Source organism: Nicotiana tabacum, chromosome 8 (genome assembly GCF_000715075.1).
Source record: "Nicotiana tabacum cultivar K326 chromosome 8, ASM71507v2, whole genome shotgun sequence".
In the NCBI taxonomy this organism is placed as follows: Eukaryota; Viridiplantae; Streptophyta; class Magnoliopsida; order Solanales; family Solanaceae; genus Nicotiana; species Nicotiana tabacum.
Genome location: NC_134087.1, coordinates 119,751,227 through 119,775,743, shown reverse-complemented (window position 1 = coordinate 119,775,743; position 24,517 = coordinate 119,751,227).

Below are 24,517 nucleotides of genomic sequence, written 5' to 3'. Positions count from 1 at the left end.
ATCCACAAAAGACCCGATCTCACGTCCGGCGCAATTATAGATCAAGATATGGATGTTGGGTAATGGAAAGTTGTCCTTTGGGCTTGCCCTGTTCAGATTGCGGTAATCGACACACACCCTGATCTTCCCATCTTTCTTCGGCACTAGCACCACATTAGCCAACCAATCAGGATATCGAGTGACCCGAATAACCTTTGCTTGCAGCTGCTTGGTTACTTCCTTTTTAATCTTCACACTCATGTCTGTTTTGAACTTCCTCAATTTCTGCTTGACGGGAGGGCATGCTGGGTTAATGGGCAATTTGTGAACCACTAAATCCGTGCTTAACCCCGGCATGTCATCATACGACCATGCAAAAACGTCTTTGAACTCATTAAGTGCTTTGATTAGTTCTTCCCTGATATTCAGTGCAATGTGGATGCTTATTTTAGTTTCCCTGATATCATCTGCATCCCCTAAATTGATGGCTTCTGTGTCATTTAAATTGGGTTTGGATTTCTCCTCAAACTGGCTTAACTCTCTGTTTATTTCTTCGAAGGCTTCATCCTCATCGTATTCCGATTCATCATCATAATCGACCTCTTGTACAATTAGTCCGAAATCAGATTGATTTCTTAGACTGGGTTGAAGATCCGTTGTGCATGCCATGTCATTAGAACCAATATAAAGAGAACTGTTCAGAAAGAGAAAAGAAGAAAACAAAGTTAAAACAAAATAAGAAGAACAAAAGCTTTCACTTTATTAAAATATGGGATAACAGAGTTTCACACTTTGCCGAATACAAAACCAAAACTGGATTACAACCCTGGAATAATCCAAAAAGACAAGAAAGAAATATCAGAGCCCACTACCAAGACTCCCTCCGGGTAGGAAGAGGAGTAACTGTCCAATTGTTGATATTGGCCCTAGGCCCCACAAACTGTATATCTGCCCTACTGGAACCTTCTCCAGCTTCTATCACGTTGACGTCGGTGAATAGCCTTTCAAAACCATGATTCAAATCTCCATCTGACCCAATCAGAGGTCCGAGAATTTTGGGGACTGACAACCTTCTGAGACCTGCTCTGACAAAGGACCTGGAAAGACGTGGAACTGGCTTGGGAAGAACCCAAACTTTCTTCTTCAACTTTCGGGCCCTTTGGATCCTTTTTGGTAATGGTAATCTACCAGAACGTTCTAACAAACTAACTGGTTCGAAATCTCTGGAAGGACAACAAACTTGTTAGCGTTAGAGTTTAACACATATTGCAATTTCACGTTGGGGGATACAATGCTCCTAGGCAGTTTAACCATTTCTAACATGTCTTTGCTTCGACCGCATGCGTCATTCCGGCTTACTTTATTTGTGCCTCGTTTGAGTGTTTCTGAAACTTTCTTTATCTCTCTTTTTATTTCTTTCTTTTCCTTTCTTTTATTCACTTTGCCTTTCTCTTTTTCTTTTTAGTGGTGGTCAAATCTTATGTGGATTGCCTACGTATCATGTCCCCGTATGAATCAGACCGGGCGTAGTTCTGTCCTATAAGTGCGAAAAGTAAAAAGATAATTTTGGGAAATTTTCGATTTTTCATTAATAAACATTCTATTACAAACCAGACGCTTCTCGGAAACGCAAATAACAGACTCGAAACCAAACCAAGTACGAACTCAATAACTACTGACATACTCTGATACGAAATAAAGACAGACTTTAATAGACAACAGACTCTAAGAGAAAGAAAATGCAGATTCAAACTATGAACACATTAAGGTTTTTAAATTTGGGTGCCCGCGGGGCGTCGTTCGGCCTCGCCGCGGGCTTTGGTGCAAGGCCCCTTTGCAGATCTTTCAAATCTCCCATGATCTGGTGGACATAAATCATTATTGAAGCAGAGAAGGTGGTACGGGACATATCCTCACAAGCTAGGTAACAGCTCTTGGAGCAACCAGGTATTTTTGCCTCAACGGAACTTTAGCATTTCCGATGTACCCGGCTATTTCCTCCAAAGTCGGGGTGAGTTCAAAATCGGAGAAGTGGAAGACATTGTGTGCCGGGTCCCAGCAGGTGACCAAAGCTCTTATGATATCCCCCCGAGGCTGGATTTCCAATAAACCCGTAAGACCTTTTAGATATTTCTTGACCTCATCTTGCCCTTCACCACCTAAATCATCCCACCATAGCCGCAACTTGAAAGGGATTTTAGTCATTATTGAAAAAGGTTCATTTTGCATCGTGCTCATCCTGCACATTTATTAAGGTGATTAAGCAAAAAATAAAATTTATTTGACTCAACCAATTGGCTGTTTTTTTTTAATTTTTCACAGATTAAAAGAAAGATCTGGTTCCGAACACGGCCTTTCAGCACTTCGTGAACGAAGATTTTGAGGCTAGGTGAGTCAACCGGTCAAAAATCAAAAAAATGACTACAAATGGCCGTTTATGCAAAGTCAGCCTTCCGACGTTCCTTTTGGGAACATTCGGCTATTTTGACAAAAACGGCGTCGCCCGACTTATTTATGACGAAAATTAAAATTTTGACATTTTTGTAAAGGGGAGGTTAAACCCGATGAGGGTTGCCTACGTATCCCGCACCCTGTGAGAATCAAACCGGCGTAGTTCGGGTCATAAAACAAACTCCTTTTGAAAACAAGACTTTTTTCAATGGCAAATAAAAACCATTTTTCATAAACAAAACCCCATTTCTTTTTTCTCATTTTCTCAAAAATTCGACAGAGTTTCGACGCTATTTGAACATTGATTTTTTCAAAACAGGCGATTAACTCTCTTTAACCCTCATACTAATATTTCTCTTTCCTCAAAAGTCGGTCAGCATGTAAGTCCGAAGCAAATAAATGCACAAGTAGAAGCAAGTGAGATGCATCAGGATGGTCATTTTTAATTTTTTGGTACACCTGTCCTAGACAGACCCAACCCCTGTGTTGAGCCTCCAAAGTCAAATGCATGTGATGCAAACAAACGTTCCTACTAGGGATCCGACATAAAGCTGAGTTATTCTAGGTTCATAATCTGGGTATTTGTTCTAGACTGTGTACCCGAGCGGACAACTCGAGTCGAGGAGGGGGGTACGTACCGGGGACCCGCGAGATCGTCCGGCTTTGTAACTTGTCCGGCCTCTTTCTTATTTCAGGGTATAACATTAACAGAATAGGGAGTCTCAACCAGTAAGCAACATCCCCGGAGGTAAGAAGAGAAGGGTTTCAGCACAGTTTATATACAGTTCAGATAATATCAAAGCGGTAAAAGCAGCATTTAGCACATTAGGCCCAAACATGCAAAAAAAATCAGATAAAGCCAAATATAACAATTTATCTAAGCTCGAATTCTGAACCCTGAACCAGAGATTCTGGGTTATTGTCCCCAGCAGAGTCGCCAGAGCTGTCACACCTCCTTTTTCACCTACACCCCGCAAAAGCACAGAGGGAGGTTTTCCAATTAAAGGACAATCGAAACGAGATTTATTATTTAATTCAGAGTCGCCACTTGGGAGATTCATGGTGTCCCAAGTCACCGGTTGAATCGCGAATCGAGGAAAATATTGACTCTTGTTTAACAGTCCGCGAACCAGAAATCTGGATAAGGGATTTTGTTAACCCGGGATAAGGTGTTAGGCATTCCCGAGTTCCGTGGTTCTAGCATGGTCGCTCAACTGTAATATTCGGCTTAATTATCTGATTTTTATACAATTATGAACCTATGTGCAAATTTTAACTTTTAACCGCTTTTATTATTATCATTATTATTTTAACAGAGAATTGCAACGTTGTGAAAACATATCTCGAACCACGTCACATCAATGTACCCATGGTTATCGACACATTTCGACTCCGTTGAGATTTGGATTTGGGTCACATAAATGTGCACCTGAGTTTAAGAGAGTAAATTATTAAAGGCGCGCCTAAAGCGACTAGCGTATTATCATTCTGGGGAAGGCCATGAACTTTTCCTAAACGGCCCATCCCGAAGTCTAAGGAATTTTACAAACACTTATAGAGGGCCCCGCAGCTCATGTATTTTGTTTGTCGAGGCTCGTTTCATTCATTATTTAAAAAAAAAGAATTACAACGTCATGGAAATGCATCTCGAACCACGTCACAATCAATGTACCCGTGATTATCGACATATTTCGACTTCGTTGAGATTTGGATTTGGGTCACATAAATGTGCACCCGGATTTAAGAAGGCAATATTATTTAAAGTACGTGCCTAAAGAGACTAACGCGTTGTTATTTTAGGAAATGGCCGTGAAACTCGCTAAACGGCCTGTCCCGAAATCTAAGTATTTTAATATATACAATTATCGAGGGCCTCGCAATCTAGGTGCTCCATTCAGCGAGGCTCATCTCGTTAGTTAATTAAAGGGCAAACCTAAATTAATCTATAGTGTTCTACTTAGTTCGTTTCTAAAATAAAAGGAGGAGTCCTGGTTAATTATATGGTTTAAGAGCTTTTATAATTGGGTCATGAACACCACCCGTTTAAAATCAGAACCTAAATACGCAGACGGGCATGGATATTCACCAACCTGGGCCCAGGTCCAAACGAATGTAGTGTTAAAAACAGGACCTGGGCCATCTTATTCAAGTGCAGAGGCCCAATCCGCCTAAATACGGGCTATCGATCTCTTTTCGACAAAACACATCACTCTTCCGATTTTAAGCGAACTAAACACTTAATAAAACTTACTTAAATTATTCTACGCATATTCAACAATTTGCCACGCAGAAATGTGAAGTGATTATATGTAATTAAGTATATTACTACAGGTTTTAGAAGAGCAATAGTTAGAAAGAGGTAATTTAGATGTCTATTCCTAATCCTAAACTCAAGCCATTGATGTTACAATTAGATTGTTGTATTAATTAAATAGTCTATTAGGCCGGATTCTAACGGACATGCATTCGAGATACACTACCTAATAATCAAGCTAAAACAAACCAAATATTATTGACTACAGCTATACATTCGAAATAGACAAAAGCAGATACATGATATAAAGTTCATTCGATAGTTCACAAATTAAATCATTACAAGAACTGTCCAGTTATACATTCCGCAGGCATTTACATGATATTAGTGAGTGAGATATCCTAATATACAAGTCAGTAGAAAAGCTAGATCAAACTTAAAGCTTCAAATCTTCATGTATATTCATGCTTATGTTTTCAGCTTACAAATGACCAGGGTTACAGCTGTGTACCTGGAAATGGCAATATAATGAGAAAAGAAAGAGATCAGCAACAGACTAGTAGCAGTCAATACAACAGCAATACACTAGTAGCAGTGACTCAATCAATGCCCCAGAAAAAACCCAGAGAGGTTGTAAACCAACAGCAATAGCAAACCAAAATCAGGAAAAGGACTTCAAGCAATGCAACAACAACTTAAACCAAAACTCAGACCAAAACCAATCAACCTCAGACCATGGGATGCAGTTCTTTGAAACAAAATCTAGCTCCGGATTCACACTTAACCAAACAGGCACAGAACAGAATCTCAAACTACTCAAAATACTTCAGATTTGAAAGTGAACTGAAGCCTTGCTCAAAGGGTTGATGAAACGGTAACCTAACACTCTAGACTCAAGTTCAAACACTCTCACCATTGAAACCTCACAAGATTTCTGGGCTGTCTCTTTTAACTGACTAAAAACAGACCTCAAGATCCTCTCAAACAGTGACCTTTTCTCTTCTAAAGTCTGCCCAAAAGAACAGCCAGACCAGCCTCTCCAAACAGGTTCTAGAATCCCTCACACTGTGTCCAACCCCTCTTATTTATATCCAAACTCTTATTAACCTTTTAGCTCTTAGGATCATTAAGATAATTAAGAAAGTCCTTCTGCCCATGATATTCCTCCTCCACTACTACATGTTTTGTTCTCTTTTTAATTCACTTGTTCCCCACTACCCTTGTACTTTCTTTATTTAAATTCAAATAGGTATGGACACCTATTTCTTAATCCATTCCTTTTAAACCTTTCCCTACCATTATGTCTTGTTCCCCATTAACACTAAACAATTTATTAGTTTAATGGCACTTTAGTACCCTACTGTCAGACCATTCAACTTAAACCCATTTCAAACGTTTCAAATCCCAAAATACCCCCTTAACCCCTGTGTATTACTGCCATGCCCTAAGCTTCATCGATCTGTTTTCTAAGTTACAAACCTAATAACTAATTTTTAACTGATCACTAAAGTACTACAGCTATAACCAATTCACAATCAAATTCAAACAATGATTCAATCAGAATTGAAGCAGTACGAATCAAATTATTATCAGGTTATTCAATCAGAATTGAAGCATGTAAAAGTAATCGACGACACTTATTCAATCGACTACACGAATTACAACACATACAATCAATAGCAATAATCAGAATCGAACAGGCACACATGTGATTCGAGTCATATTGAGAGAAATAGGGATTCATAATAAAACTTAAACAAATTACATGGCTAAATACATATATCCGACCATGCACAGAAGCAGACTCGACCAAATAAAAGGTTTGATTGGGGAAGAAGAAAGAGTAATGAACAAAACTGGATTATAACCAACTAAACACAATTAACCGTAAAAATAGAACAAAAAACGAGAAAAAGGTACCTTAGCAAAGCAAAAAACGGACGAACCCAGGTCGAACCCTTGACTTGAACTTTTTGAGGTCGAACAGACCTTAATCGAGTGTTCTCAACTGAGAACACTTCGACTAAGGTCCACTGGACACCCAAATTGCTCGAATTCGGACAAACTCCAGCCTTTGGTTTTCTAGGGTTCTTGGGGTTTGATTTGGGGTTCGAACAGTTCTGGTCTGATTCGAATCAAACCAACGGTGGTTTGGTGACGAGGGAGGTCAAGGAGACAACCGGTATGAGTTTAGGACTGGTTGGGGTAGGTTTAGGTTCTGCTCGAATCTTCGATTGAAGATTTGAGACGTCGGAGGTTGATTCGAGGCAGACGGCTAACGGATCTGTAACGAGGATTGTCAGGGGGTGCCGTGGTGTGAGTTTGGGGCTGATTGGGGTGGGTTTCAAGTTTTCTCGAATCTTCGATTGAAGATTCGAGAAGCTACAGGCTGATTCAAGAAAAACGGGTAAGGGATTTGTGGAGAGGGTGGTTAGGTGCTCTAGGGGTGTTAGTTTCATGGTCATCGGCGTTGTTGCCGCCGACTTTCAGGCGAAAGGGTTTCAGGGCAGCTAGGGTTTCGAGGGTCGTTTGGTTTGTCTCTGAAAGAGATGATGAACAGGGGGTATGGCTTAGGGGGGTGCGAGGTGAGAGGTTGGATTTATATACGGAGGGAGTGGTTTAATCCTGGCCGTTGGATCAAGCACGATCAATGGCCTGGATCCTTTTACTGATAGGGAACGACATCGTTTCACTTGCCTGGATGACCAGATCGGTCTTGGATGGGAATGGGTCGGGTATTGGAGGAGTTGATCTGGACCGTCCGATCAAAACAAATCAATGGCTTGGATTTATTGGCCAGATACGACGTCGTTTGGATATATCTGGAGACAGACTGGACCGTTTGATCGTATGAGATTGACGGTCCAAATTCATAATGCCCAAACGATGTCGTTTTGGACTGGTCGCAGGTGGACTGGATTTGGGGCGGGTATGGGCTGACTTGGGGGTGACATTTGGGCCTGAACTTTTCCCTTTTAAACTGGCTCAGTCCGAATTTTTACCCTTTCTTCTCTTGTTTCTTCTTTTCCCTTTTACTTTCTTTAATTCCTAAAAACCAAACTCCTAAATTAAATTGTAAAACCAAGATTATTTTAAAAAGATATTAATTAACCCTTAACAACAATTAACACACAAGATGAAATTTTGATTAAAATAAAAATCACACAATTAAACAAAAAATGACAAAGCTACCAAAAATTCATATTTTTGTGATTTTTCCATTTTGTAAAACAAACTTAATTGTTTAATTAATTCCTAAATTGTAAAATTAAATCCTAAATGCACATGCAACACATATTTTTGTATTTTTCTTAATAAAAGTAGAAATAAACATGCACAGTCAAAATACAAATAAATCACAAACAACACAAAACCATTTTATTTTGAATGTTTGGGAGTAGTTCTCATAGGGCAAAAATCACGTGCTCACAACTGCTATCGGGTCATGCCATTCGGTTTGAAAAATGCTGGGGCGACCTACATGAGAGCAATGATAACAATATTCCATGATATGATACACTAGGAAATCGAGGTGTACGTGGATGATGTGATCGTGAAGTCTAGAAAGTAGTCTGACCATGTCAAGGATCTGAAGAAGTTCTTTCGAAGGCTTCGCAGGTACAATCTCAAGCTTAATCTTGCAAAGTGTGCTTTTAGGGTGCCGTTTGGCAAGTTGTTGGGGTTCGTAGTCAGCCGCTGGGGTATTGAATTGGACCCATCAAAAATCAAGGCCATCCAGGAATTGCCACCTCCGAAGAACAAAACCGAGATGATGAGTTTGTTGGGGAGATTGAATTATATCAGCAGGTTCATCACTCAGCTCATGACAACTTGTGAGCCTGTCTTCAAGCTGTTAAAGAAAGACGCTGTGGTCAAGTGGACAGATGAATGTCAGGAAGCGTTTGATAAGATAAAGGGGTATTTGTCAAATCCACCAGTGTTGGTCCCGCCAGAACCAGGGCGACCTTTGATTCTATATTTGACGGTATTGGACAATTCATTTGGCTGTGTATTGGGTCAACATGATATCACTGGCAGGAAGGAGCAGGCCATATATTATCTCAGCAAGAAATTCATGCCATACGAGGTTAAGTATACTCATCTTGAGAGGACATGTTGCGCCTTGACTTGGGTGACACAGAAGCTGAAACATTATTTGTCATCTTATACTACTTACCTCATATCTCGCTTGGATCCATTGAAGTATATCTTTCAGAAGCCTATGCCTACAGGGAGGCTTGCAAAGTGGCAGATCCTGCTCATAGAGTTTGACATTGTTTACGTAACTCGAACTGCAATGAAAGCACAAGCCTTGGATCTACTTACCTCATATCTCGCTTGGATCCATTGAAGTATATCTTTCAGAAGCCTATGCCTACAGGGAGGCTTGCAAAGTGGCAGATCCTGCTCATAGAGTTTGACATTGTTTACGTAACTCGAACTGCAATGAAAGCACAAGCCTTGGCGGACCACTTGGCCGAGAATCCGGTTGATGAAGATTATGAATCTTTGAAAACTTATTTCCCCGATGAAGAGGTGATGCACATTGAGGAGTTGGAGCAAGTTGAGAAGCCGGGATGGAAACTTTTCTTTGATGGGGCTGCAAACATGAAGGGTGTGGGGATAGGGGCAGTACTTATTTCTGAAACAGGGCAGCACTACCCTGTTATGGCTCAGCTTCATTTTTACAGCACTAACAACATGGCAGAATACGAGGCCTGCATTCTGGGTTTGAGGTTAGCAGTGGATATGGGTGTACAGGATAGTTTTTGCATGATCTTTGTCAACGATTTTAGTCAATAGAGTTCAGGCATATCCCAAGAATACATAATGATGTCGCCGATGCTTTGGCCACTCTGGCGTCAATGTTACATCATCCAGATAAGGCATATGTGGACCCTTTGCAGATTCAGGTCCGTGATCAGCTTGCTTACTGTAATATGGTAAAAGAAGAACTTGATGGGGAGCCATGGTTCCATGATATCAAGGAATACCTCCGGATGGGGGTATATCCGGTACAGGCCATAGGTGATAAGAAAAGAACAATTCGACGATTGGCAAGCAGATTTTTCTTCAGCGGAGGGGTGTTATACAAAAGAACTCTAGATCTTGGATTGTTAAGGTGCATAGATGCCAGACAGGCCACAGTTATCATGACTAAGGTACACTACGGGGTTTGTGGGCCGCATATGAGTGGGTACGTTCTGGCAAAGAAGATACTCCGAGCAAGTTATTACTGGCTCACTATGGAGCGAGATTGCATCAGTTTTGTGCACAAGTGTCATCAATGCCAGGTGCGCGGAGATTTGATTCATACCCCACCATCTGAATTACATACAATGTCGGCACCATGGCCCTTTGTTGCTTGGGGCATGGATGTCATTGGGCCAATCGAGCCAGCAGCATCAAACAGACACAGGTTTATTTTAGTAGCCATTGATTATTTCACCAAGTGGGTTGAAGCGAAAACTTTCAAATTTGTGACCAAGAAAGCAGTGGTTGATTTTGTGCATTCAAATATCATCTGTCGGTTTGGGATTCCGAAAGTAATCATCACGGACAATGGCGCTAATCTCAATAGTCATCTGATGATAGAGACATGTCAGCGGTTTAAGATTATACATCACAATTCCACCCTATATCGCCCTAAGGCGAATGGAGCAGTCGAGGCAGCCAACAAGAATATAAAGAAGATACTTTGAAAAATGGTGGAAGGTTCTAGACAATGGCATGAAAAGTTGCCATTTGCATCGCTGGGTTATTGCACTACTATCCGTACTTCAGTAGGGGCCACCTCTTATTTGTTGGTGTATGGCACGGAGGCGGTAATACCCGCAGAAATTGAAATCCCATCCCTTCGAATTGTCGCTGAGGTAGAAATTGATGACGTTGAATGGGCCAAAACCCGCTTGGAGCAATTAAGTCTGATTGATGAAAAGCGATTGGCAGCAGTATGCCACGGTCAACTATACCAACAAAGAATGGCGAGAGCATATAACAAGAAGGTACGTCCACGAAAGTTCGAAGTGGGTCAGTTAGTGTTGAGACGTATCTTGCCTCATCAGGCTGAAGCAAAAGGAAAGTTTTCCCCAAACTGGCAGGGGCCATTTGTCGTAACTAAGGTGTTGTTCAATGGCACGCTATATTTGACAGATGTGGAAGGAAAATGTGTAGAAATGGCTATCAATTCCGATGCGGTCAAGAGATACTATGTATGATTTCTTTGTTTGATTGTACTTGGTTGTATTTGGCATATTTTGAAGATTGAAATGACGAATGCGTTTTGTTCTGCTATCTAAACACTTGATCCCTCGTCACCCCTTTTGAGCCTTATTTATTTTCTTTCTTACCCCTCTTTTGGAATTGGTAGCAAAGTTCAGAAATGCAAGCGCAAAAGATAAGTTAAGAAAAAAAAAGAGAAAAAGAGAAAGAAAGAATGAAAAGAGAAAGAAAAGAAAAAAAAACAACAAAAGAGAAAAAGAAAGCAAAAAAGAGAAAGAAAAGAAAGAGAAAATCACAACAACAAAGTAATTTCTATGACATGAACTACGTTCGACCAGATTCCTTTTAATGATACGTAGACAGCCTCACGATTCAGTCTCATCAAAACAAAATCTAAAAGTCCCCATGCAAGAAATTGGGGCAGAAGTTGTGGTTGTTGTGAGAAACGTGATTCCGAAATTTGTAATTTTAACCCATTCGTATTGTTTTGAGCCTTTTATACCCTTTCTTTCTAACCCTGTCCAGAAGCCTACATTACGGTCCAAAGAAAGACCTTCTGATCAGTCTTTGAGAAATGCCAAGTCGAGCAGGTAAATGTAATTCATGTTAGGGGCAACACTCTAGTTCAAGCAGGAAAAATAAAAATGAGAGAGTCGTGGTGAAAACCTTCACAGGCACCGTAAGGCGACGGGAGTTGAGAGAAATAAAAATGAGAGAGTCTTATTGGTGAAAACCTTCACAGGCACCGTAAGACGACGGGAGTTGACAGAAAAATGAGAGAGTCTTATTGGTAAAAACCCTCATGGGCACCGTAAGGCGAAAGTGAGTCTAGAGATGAACGAATGAAAGAGGTCTGCTGGTGAAAACCTTTCAAGGCACCGCAGGATGAACAATGTCAAGGTTTGGGTAAGGTAATCAGGTCATGGTAATTCTGGGGTAATGAAGTACGGCAAATGAAAGTTGATTGGTTGGACAGATGGGGCCGATTAATCCGAAATGCATGTCATGATCATTGATGCTAGTTGTTCCACTCAAATAAGTTTCCTTTTCTTTTTCTTTTGTAGCAGTCATCTGGTTTTGGATTCTTTTTATCCTTAACCCGCAAAGTCATCACATTTCATTTCCTTTTGGGTATTTATCTAAAGATGTTTCAATGTCAGTCTTGTTCAAAGCAAGTTGAAGCTCACTACCAACTTCCAAAATTGCAAAGCACATCGTGGTCGGAGCATACTAAGGATAACATGATGTAAAAGGGGGATACAAGGAATCATCGGAAGTTTCATCGGTGGAATGGATTGGTAATGTCATGAGAGAGGCAAAGTTTTAGATAAAAAGGTCAGAGGTAAAACAACAGCGGAACACTCAGCTCGTCAAAGGTCATGGGGTTTGAAAGTCAGTCAGAAAGTCAAAGCGGTTCAGGGCCAGTTCAGAGAAGCCAGTCAGAACAAAACAGTGCAGCAGAAAGATCGTCAGCAAGAATGCCATCAGCTAACCACCACTTTAAATTGACAAAATTTTCTTTGATTGAAACAGGGGCAGAAAATTCGTTCGCTTCGGAAAAACTCTCCGCAGGGGAAAGAGCAAGCATCAAAACAGGTTTGACCATAAAACTTTCAGGACCCTCCTGGAAAATGAGACCTAGTCTAAATGTTCAGAAATAGCATAATCTAGCATAGATGCATCCCAAAGGAATATAAGTTAGTTTAGAGGTTTGCATGTTCGAGATAGGATTCAATTAGGAGTTGACAGGACCCTCCTGAATAATAGGACTTAGCTTTAAGATTTCGATTAGATAACAACATTTAGCGTAAACTCTGCTGTAGGGTAGTATAATTCAGACATGAAAGTTGTCACCCTTAAGGTAAAATTTGACCTTTGATTTTCAGGACCCTCCTAGATAATGGGGAGTAGTTTAAATATCCTCTTAGATAGCAAGATTTAGCAGAAGTCACACCCGTAGAAGATATAACTTAGATTTTAAATTGTCTTTTAGTTAAGAGTTGTCAGGACCCCCCTGAATAATGGGACCTAGCTTTCAAATCCTTAGTAACACTTGGTAATATGATTTAGTTTTACACTCACATCTGTGCCCAACCACCAAACGAGGGCAGAAAATTTTCTTTGTTTTGTCTATTTTGTTGAAGTCAGGAGCCCGCCTGGAGAACAGGGAGTACATTTCAAGTCAGCAGTCAGGAGCCCGCCTGGAGAGCAGGGAATACTTTCATGTCAGCAGTCAGGATCCCGCCTAGAGAACAAGGGAGTACAATTTAAGTTTTAGATTTCAAATTCTTTGCTTTGTTTATTTTGAAGTCAGGAACCCGCCTGGAGAACAAGGGAATACATTTCAAGTTGAAGTCAGGAGCCCGCCTGGAGAGCAGGGAATACTTACAAATGCAGCAGTCAGGAGCCTGCCTGGAGAGCAGGGAATACATTCAAGCGCAGCAGTCAGGAGCCCTCCTGGAGAACAAGGGAGTACCATTTAAGTTTTAGCTTTCAAATTCTTTGCTTTGTTTATTTTGAAGTCAGGAGCCCGCCTGAAGAGCAGGGAATACATTTTAAGTCAGGAGCCCGCCTGGATAGCATGGGAATACATTTATGTTTTGAAGTCAGGAGCGCGCCTGGATAGCATGAGAATACATATCAAGTTCAGCAGTCAGGCCCCACCTGAAGAAGGGGAAAACATCTCAGTTTACAATTCAAGGTGGCAACAAATGGATGTCTCCGGGAGAATGGAGGACAATAAGGCAACAAGAAACATAAGAGCAAGTTTGAAGATATAGATAGGACTTTTGTAATCCATAGACCATAGTCTAGTCTAGCTTCTTGTTTTATTTTGACATGGTGTAATAAGGAGGTTCAGTAAGCAGTAGCAACAACAGCAGCAACAGCGAAATCACAGCTTCCTGATAGTCCCAGCTACCAAACATTCCTGAACTACACTGACCTAATTCCTTTTTAGCCAAGGATATGTAGGCAATCGCGGAAGCAGGGTGCGGTCAAATCTTTCAAAATGCTTCCCACAGAGTATTCAGACGGGCAAAAATCGCTCGTATCCGCTCACTTTATCTTTGCGTGAAAACTCTTCGTGTTTCCGGGCAAAGAGGGCCAGCTGTGAGCACGTGATTTTTGCCCTACATGAATTACTCCCATAAATTCAAACAAAATAATTTCTTTTCATCATTTGGAATTTTTGAGGATTTTGTGGCATTTTCTGATAATTGTTTGGATTTGTCTATGCATATTTATTTTTATTTAATTAACGGAAAATATAAAAATATGTCGCATTTGCATTTAGGATTTAACTTTGCATTTTTGAATTAAGTAGTAAATTAGTTGTTTTATAAGAATTGAAAAAAATCACAAAAAATAGTTTAATTTGCACTCTTTAATTTGAACTTTGATTTTGAGTAATTTTCTTTTAATTTTCTTTTAATTAATTGTGATAATCTTTAATTAGTTTTAATTAGTGTTTTTTCAGGTTAATTAGGTCCTAGGATTTAATTTAGATTTTAATTTATTTTTGGGAAAAAAGAAGAAAAAGAATTATAATGAAAAAAGGGAATTGAAGAAGTTGTTTGGGCTACATTGTCCTAATTTACCCATGGCCCAATATTTCTTTCCCAAAGCCAGGCCAAACCCGACCCAGAAATCCCCATGCCCGTCCAATACTCGGCCAACCCGCCTGCCAACCCGACCCGTTCCCCAAATAAACTGATGAAACCTACAGGAGATGAGCGGATGAGCCCTAAGCCTAAAGCAACGCGTACTATTCATCTTCTCCAAAATCACTCGAACCAAGCCCCAAATTCAGTCCAAATTCAGGCGAGTGAATCCCAAATCTCACCTCACGCATTCCCCCTCTCTCCCCATCACCATTTCTAATGGTTTCTGACACCAAAGATTCCCCTCTCCTCTCACTCGCTCGAATTTGAGCTATATCTCATGATTGGAAGGTTCTGAGAACGAGGAGCTGGATGAGTGTGAGGCGTTGGATCGATTTCACTTAATCCAAGCTCCACATTCATCAAGAGATTCGTTTTTCAAATAGGGCCAGTTCCGATTTTGAGGGACAGAGGAAATTTTTGAAGTTTGATATTTGGGGAGAAAAGATAAAAAAAAAATCATTTTAGTTTCCTTGCTGGCTTTTGCGTTTTCAGGTGCGATTCTAGGGAGGAAGGTGAAAATTTGAGTCTTTTTTGCTTTGTTCTTAGTTCAAAGTCCGGAAAAATCGAAGAAGAGTTTTTCCATTATCCTTCTTCGATTCCCTTCAAAAATGGAGACGAACTGAGTTGAGATCGAGTTGACCATTCGTGTTTGAGTTCGTAGTTTTTGCATCCTTACGCATTTGTAGTCGCTGTTCTTCAAGTTTTATTGTCAAAATTCACTTGTATCGGGTTCAAGGCAGAGTTAATCTAAGTTTTGCAACTCAGGTTCATCCCTTATCCTCTTCTTTATCGCTCGTGATTCCATGTTCGTCTGTGTTCGAATTCCACCATAGTTTAGTTTGAATTTGGAAACTCAATGTCTGTTTTGTTCTTAGTCGAGTTCTAAACTCGTTTGGCCTTGGTTCATGTCCATTTTATGTTATTTTTTTTTGAATTGAAAATACTCCCCAGTCATAATAGAGTATGCTGGAATTTCAGAGTTTGTATCTCATTGTTGCTATCATTTAGGCTTCTGTTGGTTGAATCTGCCAGTAAGCAGGTTTAAGTTAGTGTGGTCTTATTCTGTGTTCTTCGAATCCCAGCCGTGAACTTATGGGATGATCGTCGGTTATCTTCTCATGTAAAAGGATTGGGAATGAATATGAATATTAGCAATTTGGAGGATTATTTCACGAATTTTCTGCTGAAACCTTATTCGTGTGTGTTTGCAAGTTCAAGCTAGGACTGTTCTCAGCTGTGTGTGTTCGTGTGTGTGTTTAAATTGGTGTTGAAACTCAGCTGTGTCGCTGTTTGTATATGTGTAGATTTGCTCAATTTTCTTTTCCCCTGCTCGAAAGTTATCTGCATTGTTACAGCTATAAGAACTCTGTTCTATCGTGCTACTAAAAACAACTGATTCAAGCAATGAATTGTGTTGAAATATGCAGCATTTTGGGAACATTTATTTGGACTGTTAGCCTGCTGAAAAGCTGCCTTGTTTTGCACTGTCTAGGCAGCTATGTTTCCTACTCTTGTTCGAAATTTTATATGCCTCATTTCTGCTACAAGACTTCTGCTCTTTCGAGCTGTTGAAGAAGTCAATTTGAGCAGTTGTTGGCCTGCCCTATCTTGCACTATTTAGGCAGCATATCTGCGCAGTTTTGAGTACAGATTCTGCACTGTTAGCCCTCATTATCGAATCTGTTTTTGGTTTAATTGAAATCTCTCCTGTATGACCATGTACGCAGGGTGCTCTATTTTTTCAAGCCATGGGTCGGTCCCTGTGAATTTCCTTTCCTTTGTAGCATGTTCAATTTTCTTCTTAGAAGTGTGGTTGTAGGGGAACAACAGAGTGTACTTTCATTTTCTTCTATACTGTTAGTTGAGCACTTTGTGAACTCACAAGAGTTTTTGAACTGATTTGTTTGCTGCTGATATACTCAGTCCTTGAGGATAAAATATGAATGCATCATGAAGGTGAATTCAAGATGCTAACTTTAAAGAAAGGCCGCATGGAATAAAGTATTAGCTATGTGCATAATTTGAGCTAAAATCAGTAACCTACTTCTCATATTTTTAATCTGCTCGATGTTCTCTCATTTGGTCAAATGAATGAATCTGCCATTTATCGGGCATGTGTTGAGTGGTAGAAGACGTTTGTTTCCTATTTTGAGTTTCATAATCTATGCTTTTATCCTTTGTCCATGTCATTTGCTGCTAAAAGTGTATGTTTTAGACATAAATAAATAAAGGGAACGAAGGAAGAGGTCCCTCTACTTTGTCTTTGGACTCGTTCTTTCAGGCGTTTGGGCACTATTTCATCATCCATCTTTTTGTCTTGGCTCTCGTGAGAAGCCTTCCATAAGCCATTACATTTCCTAGTGACAACCTCACAACGATGTATTTCTTAGTTATTCCTGCATTTTCAAAATCTTGGGGTAGTTTAAGAAAATAACTTATAAACATCCGTAGTTTGCTTTAGTTAAGTACAATCCTTTAAAATAACTTGAGGCGTGCCATGACAAATGAAACCCCTAAGTTCATGTCCCTCACTTAATTAATTTTAATCCTTTAGAAATCGAGGTGTGCCATTAGGTGAATTTTCCATGTCCCTCGCAAAGTCGAAAGTGCGTAGTTGCTTTAGGCGCGCTATTTTAATAATTTACCTTCTTAAACTCGGGTGCGAATTTCATGTGACCCAAATCAAATCTTAAAACGTTGAATAAGATATGTTCCAGATTGTGGGTGCATTTCATGTGGCGCAATCCAAAGGCATGTTTTAAACGACGTTCAATCTTCTTTAAAAATCAATTAAAAGGGGCCAAAAGGTTAAATTTGCACATAGGTTCAAAATATCCTAAAATCAGATTATTAAGCCGAATATAATAGTTGAGCGACCGTGCTAGAACCACGGAACTCGGGAATGCCTAATACCTTCTCCCGGATTAACAGAATTCCTTACTCGGATTTCTGGTTCGCGGACTGTTAAACAGAGTCATATTTTCCTCGATTCGGGATTAAAACCGGTGACTTGGGACACCATAAAACTCCCAAATGGCGACTCTGAATCTTTAAATAAACAAATCCCATTTCGATTATCCTTTAATTGGAAAAACTCCCTTGTATTTATACCCTTTACGGGGTGTAGGTAGAAAAAGGAGGTGTGACAGCTTGCAACCCGATCCATAAATATATAATCCTCACAACCAGGCCCTCGACCTCTCTCAATCTTTAACCTCACCATCAGACCCTCGGTCTATCTCAGTCATACCCTCACAATCAGATCCTCGGTCTATCTCAGTCATCAAACTCACAATCACTCGGACCATCAGTAAAACAGGGAACTCAGCCCAAACAGTTTTCACATTTTAAGAATTGAAGTGATAAAACCAAATTTAAAAAATAAACAGGTAAATCATGATTGAAGATATGCTTTCAAAACGAATAGAGTGAGTAAAAATAGTAAATATGCCCCTAAAGGTCCCAACAGGTCGGCACAAGGCCCCAAACATGGCATACAACCCAAAATATAATATCAATCTCTAAAATATGGAATATCATAAGATTTCAAATCAAATACGCGACTTAACAGTCGTACGGGACGGACCAAGTCATAATCCCCAATGGTGCATGATTCCACGCTCGTCATCTAGCGTGTGCGTCACCTTAAAGTAGCACAACCATGTGAATCCGGGGTTTCAAACCCTCAGGACAACATTTACAATCATTACTTACCTCGATCCGGTCCAAACTCTAGCCCGCGATACCTTTGCCCGCACGAATCGACTTTTGGATGCTCCAAATCTAGCCACAATCAGTACATAATCATTAAAATATGCTAAGGGAACGAATCTCACTCGAAAACATCCAATTTACATCAAAAATCCTGAAATCGCTCAAACCCGGCCCCCAGGCCCAAAGACCTCACACCTTCGCGATCGCGGAACCATTATCGCGAACGCGAAGGAAAACATCACATCCTCGCACCTTAACCCTTCACGAATGCGGGACATGCATCGCGAACGCGAAGGTAAAAAACCTGCAACACCAACAACAGCAATTCTGCAATTTCTCACAACATGAAATGGTCCGATTGACCACCCGAAACTCACCCGAGGCCCTCAGGACCTCAACCAAACATTCCAACATATCCCATAACATCATTCAAACTTGTTCCAACCTTCGAAACGCTCAAAACAACATTAAAACACCAAATTTGCATCGGATTCAAGCCTAAGAACTCCAAGAACTTCCAAATTACGCTTTTGATAAAAAACCCAACCAAACCACGCCCGAATGACCTTAAATTTTGGATACACATCCCAAATGAAACAACGGAACTACTGCAACTTCCGGAATTCCATTCCGACCTCTATATCAAAATCTCACCTATCAATCGGAAAACGCCAAAATCTCATTTTCGCTAATTCAAGCCTAAACCTTCCACGGACCTCCAAAATGCATTCTGATCACGCTCCTAAGTCCCAAATCACCTAACGGAGCTAACCAAATCATAAAATTTCCAATCCGAGATGATTTGCAAACAAGTCAAAACTTGGTTAAACCTTTCAAATTTTAAGCTTCAAACTGAGAACTATTCTTCCAAATGCATTCCTATTACCTTGAAAACCAAAACCAACGATTTACATAAGTCATAATACATTTCACGGAACAAGTCATGCCCGAGAACTGACGAACAAAGTGCAAAAGCTCAAAACGACAGGTCGGGTTGTTACATCCTCCTGAGCAACTTGTCACGACCCAAAACTGACCCGGTTGTGATGGCGCCTATCGTGTAACTAGGCCAGCCGACATAACTACTGAATCAACCATTTTCAATTAAAAGTTATTTTTATACCATCTATAAACCAATATTTTCATTATAAAATTTTAAAAACTAAAAAAGAAAAATGTTGAATAATTACACAAGCCCGACATCGGGGTATCACTAGTCATGAGCATCTACCAAGGTCTGAGTACAACAAGAGTCTAAAAATTTACTAAATACAGTAATGAAAATGAGGGGAAGGAAAGCAATGTTGCGAACGTCATGCAGTCCCTTGCTAACTCCGATGACTCCGCCTCTAAGCAATCAACACCCTCTACCGGGTTCCGAAATACCTGAATCTGCACACGAGGTGCAGGGAGTAATGTGAGTACTCCAACCCAGTAAGTAATAAGAGTAAATAAAGACTGAGCAGTAGGAAATGATGAATCCACATTTATGATAAACATAATAAGCACAACAAGCTTTCAAATCAGAATACGAGCCAATCGTCTCATTTAAAATCCAGCTTTTGGTAAAAATCATTTGAAAATGCTTTCCAACGGTTTCAGTAGGGGTTCAATACCATTTATAATAAAAGAGATGAAAACCATAATCGGCCGTGGGGCAAAACATAAATCGTATACAGCCCCTAGGCCAAAACATGAATCATAAACACCTCATAACATAAAAAAATCTTAGTGGAAATAACAAAGCCAAAGCAGTGATTAAATACCGAATATCTCATAAAACTCCAGCTTAAGTGAAAGTTGTTAAAAACATTTATTCAACATTTCAACAAGACTCAGTATAAAGAGGAGTGGAAACAACAATTACATAAAAACAAGCCCATCGGACAAAGCATCACTCATATATGTATACAGCCCCTCGGGCAAGCCTCTCAGTCACTCGAGACTCAACTCTCATCAGTCAGCGCTCACACTCAATAAGTTCCATATAGTAACCGCTGCGGCGTGCAGCTCGATCCATATAGATAGTCGACTGCACTAACTGGGGGTGTGTAGACTCTGGAGGGGCTCCTACAACCCAAGCGTTATATCGATGCAGCGTGCAGCCCAATCCATATACATATATATATACATATATACATATATATACATATATACATATACATATATATATGTACATATGTATATACATATGTACATATATATATGCAGCTCGATCCATATAGATAGTCGACTGCACTAACTGGGGTGTGTAGACTCTGGAGGGGCTCCTACAACCCAAGCGTTATATCGCTGCGGCGTGCAGCCCAATCCATATACATATATATATATACATATATACATATATATACATATGTACATATATATATATATATACATATGTACATATATATACATATGTACATATGTATATATATGTACATATGTATATATATGTACATATGTATATATATATGTACATATATATATATATATATATATATATATATATATATATATGTACATATATATATGTACATATGTACATATATATATGTACATATGTACATATGTACATATATATATGTACATATGTACATATGTACATATATATATGTACATATGTACATATGTACATATATATATGTACATATGTACATATGTATATGTATATATGTACATATGTATATATATATATATGTACATATGTATATATATATATGTACATATGTACATATGTACATATATATATATATATACATATATTGCTGCGGCGTGCAGCCCGATCCATAAATATATAATCCTCACAACCAGGCCCTCGGCCCCTCTCAATCATTAATCTCACCATTAAACCCTCGGTCTATCTCAGTCATACCCTCACAATCAGACCCTCGGTCTATCTCAGTCATCAAACTCACAATCACTCGGACCATCAGTAAAACAGGGAACTCAGCCCAAACAGTTTTCACATTTTAAGAATTAAAGTGATAAAATCAGATTTAAATAATAAACAGGTAAATCATGACTGAAGATATGCTTTTAAAACGAATAAAGTGAGGAAAAATAGTAAAAATGCCCCTAAGGGTCTCAACAGGTCGGCACAAGGCCCCAAACATGGCATACAACCCAAAATATAATATCAATCTCTAAAATATGGAATATCATAAGATTTCAAATAAAATACGCGACTTAACAGTCGTACGGGAAGGACCAAGTCACAATCCCCAACGGTGCACGACTCCACGCTCGTCATCTAGAGTGTGCGTCACCTCAAAGTAGCACAACGATGTGAAATCCGAGGTTTCAAACCCTCAGGACAGCATTTACAATCATTACTTACCTCGATCCGGTCCAAACTCTAGCCCGCGAATGCCTTTGCCCTCACGAATCGACTTCCGGATGCTCCAAATCTAGCCACAATCAGTACATAATTATTAAAATATGCTAAGGGAACGAAGCCCACTCGAAAACATCCAATTTATATCAAAAATCCCGAAATCGCTCAAACCCGCCCTCGGGCCCACGTCTCGAAATCCGATAAAAATCACATCAATAAAATCCTCATTCACTCACGAGTGTATCCATATCAAATTCGTCAATATCCGACCTCAATTGCCCATTCAAATCTCCAAAAGAGGTCTCAAACTTTTCTTCCATTTCCCCCCAATTTTCACGCTAATTTCTCAAATTAAATGATGAAATTTAAGACCAAATCATGGAATTAAACCAATATGAGTGAAGAATACTTAACCCAATAGCTCAACTGAAAGTCTCCTCAAATTCCACCTTCTCCCGAGCTCTCCAATGGTTTTTATGAAATTGGACTTAAACCCTCGATTTAAAAATATAAACTGTCTGCCCAGACATTTCTTCATCACGAACGCGGCATATTCCTCGCGTTCGCGAAGCACACTGCTTCACTGACAGGAATTTCTTCTACGCGAACACGAGAAAGATCTCACGAACGCGATGCTCAACACACTCAACACCTCGCGATCACGACCCCAACTGCGCGAACGTGTAGAACAAATGCACAGAGGACCCAGCTATCCTTATTTCTCTATGCGAACGTGACCTGAACCTCGCGAACGCGATGACCAAAGACCTCACACCTTCATGATCGTGGAACCATTCTCGCGAACGCGAAGGCCAACTTTACAGCCTCGCGCTTTAACCCTTCGCGAACGTGAGACATGCATCGCGAACGCAAAGGTCAAAAACCTGCAACACCAACAACAACAATTCTGCAATTTCTCACAACATGAAATGGTCCGATTGACCACCCGAATTCACCCGAGGCCCTCAGGACCTCAACCAAACATTCCAACATATCCCATAACATCATTCAAACTTGTTCCAACCTTCGGAATGCTCAAAACAACATTAAAACACCAAATTTGCATCGGATTCAAGCCTAAGAACTCCAAGAACTTCCAAATTACGCTTCTGATAAAAAACCCAACCATACCACGTCCGAATGACCTGAAATTTTGCATACACATCCCAAATGACACAATAGAACTACTGCAACTTCCGGAATTCCATTCCGACTCCTATATCAAAATCTCACCTATCAACCGGAAAACGCCAAAATCTCACTTTCGTCAATTCAAGCCTAAACCTTCCACGGACCTCCAAAATGCATCTTGATCACACTTCTAAGTCCCAAATCACCTAACGAAGCTAACCAAATCATAAAATTTCCAATCCAAGATCATATGCAAACAAGTCAAAACTTGGTTAAACCTTTCAAATTTAAGCTTCAAACTAAGAACTGTTCTTTTAAATTCATTTTGATTATCCTGAAAACCAAAACCAACGATTTACGTAAGTCATAATACATCTCACAGAGCAAGGCATGCCCTAGAACTAACGAACAAAGTGCAAAAGCTCAAAACAATAGGTCGGGTCGTTATAGGGGGAGAAGCACTGGGCTGCGAACACCGAGCAGCTACCTCGTGAACTCCGAAATCTGCCAGGAGCTCTCAGCCCTCGCAAACAGGACCTGCAGTGCCTGAATCTGCACACGGGGTGCAGGGAGTAAAGTGAGTACTCCAACTCAGTGAGTAATAATAATAAATGAAGACTGAGAAATAAGAAATCACGTAAGGCACATCACATGCTATGAGGAAGTAGTAAAAGCTAGTAAAAGTAATGAAACGGTAAAAATATGCAAAGTCACTTTAGTTCAGTTTAATCTTCTTAAAATGCCTTTTAAACAGTTAAGCAAGCACAAGACATGAAACTAGAAAAGGTAAACACATAAAAAACGCCCATCGGGCACAATACCAACAGAATCAGCCCCTCGGGCAATACATGGAAGAACAACCAGCCCCTCGGGCTATATCTCATATCACAATGGGTACCCGCGCTCACTGGGGGTGTGCAGACTCCTGGAGGGGCCCCTTACGGCCCAAGTGCAATATCAAGCTATCTCGTGGCATAATCACATAGGCTCTCAGCCTCATATCACAAGCCACCTCGTGGTGTACAAATCTCAGGACCTCGGCCTCATAATCATAATCAGTGTTTCCTCACAATACAGGCCCTTGGCCTTACTTAGTTAGAATCTCATAAGCCATTCGGGCAATAGTAAAACATGATGCTCAACCCAAAATATCATTTAAAACATCATTTTAAGCATTAAAGCAGAGTAAACATGACTGAGTTATGAAAACAGTAGAATATAGCATGACTGAGTACCAGTATAAAGTCAAAACAGTGAGGAAATATCAGAAAAAGTTCCCTAAGGGTTCAAATAGTTGGCACGAGGCCCAAATATGACATTCAGCCCAAAACATGATGATAGCAAATAGTCTTTCAGTCAAATACACGGTAAAACAGTCATACGAGATGGACTAAGTCACAATCCCCAATGGCGCACGACCCCACGTTCGTCATCTAGCGTGTGCGTCATTTTAATGTATCACTTATGATGTGCAAATCCGGGTTTTCGTACCCTCAGGACAACATTTAAAATTATTACTCACCTCAATCTGGTCCAAACTCTAGTCTGCGACGCCTTTGCCCCTCAAATCGGCCTCCACTCGCGTCAAATCTATCCAAAATTAGAATCACAACGTCAAAATATGCTAAGAGAACGACGCCCATGCGAAAATAATCAATTTATAACACAAATCCCGGAATTACCAAAACTCGACCCTTGGGCCCACATCTCGGAATTTGATAAAATTTACATCAATAGATTCCTTATCTCCCCACGAGTTCATACATATCAAAAGTACCAAAATCC